The sequence below is a fragment of the Neomonachus schauinslandi genome, chromosome 11 (assembly GCF_002201575.2).
Source record: "Neomonachus schauinslandi chromosome 11, ASM220157v2, whole genome shotgun sequence".
Lineage (NCBI taxonomy): Eukaryota > Metazoa > Chordata > Mammalia > Carnivora > Phocidae > Neomonachus > Neomonachus schauinslandi.
In genome coordinates, this window is record NC_058413.1 from 69,531,220 (window position 1) to 69,532,033 (window position 814).

General features: G+C 35.4%; 1 non-coding gene across 1 annotated transcript; it reads left to right on the top strand.

Annotated features, from left to right (window-relative positions):
• The first annotated feature begins 379 nt into the window (after positions 1–379).
• Positions 380–511, top strand: LOC123326304. The gene has a single exon (XR_006541009.1). It is a non-coding gene; the product is annotated as a small nucleolar RNA SNORA72 (small nucleolar RNA).
• Positions 512–814: the final 303 nt, after the last annotated feature.

The following is an 814-nucleotide window of genomic DNA, read 5'->3' on the forward strand; positions in this document are numbered from 1 at the left end:
ATTTCAAATTACATAATTTTAATATATTCTAGCTTTTAAAAAAATTTATTTATTTATTTTAAAGATTTTATTTATTTATTTAACACAGAGAGAGCACAAGTAGGCAGAGTGGCAGGCAAAGGGAGAGGGAGAAGCAGGCTCCCCACTGAGCAGAGAACCCGATGAGGGGCTTCATCCCAGGACCCTGAGATCATGATCTGAGCCAAAGGTAGATGCTTAACTAACTGAGCCACCCTGGTGCCCCAGGTTTTGTTTTGTTTTTTAATTTTAAATGTTTTCCAGAGTTCTATTCTTTTGTTTGTTTCTTGTTGATTAAGGAAACATATGAAGATCTTTATTTTCCTAATCACACAATCTACTAATTAAACCCACTTTCTTCCTGCAAATATTCTTGCTGTTCTAATTTTGTAATAATCAGGGCAGGTTAAATATTCACTATATTAAGACCATGCATGTGTCCCCAGACCTACTTCTTTCCCTAGGTCTGGTTTTATAAATGCTGGTGATAAACAAAGTCTGATTTATATGATGCATCCTATGTGGGAAATGTCTGTGACTCTAGGTACCTGATCATTCTTGAGAAATGACAGCACAGCTAATATAATATCTTTTGAAGATAACCATTACTAATTTAATGATTACCAGTTGCCATTAAATGACTTATGAAAAAAAAACCCTTTCTTCTTGCAGACAACTTTATGAATTCACTTTTCGGTCTAGTTTGGATCTACTGCTTTCCAGGCCTACTGCACATTGTCATCTCTGGTTTTAACTACCCAGTTTCCTACTTTATAGTTCCTACTGGCCTTGTATT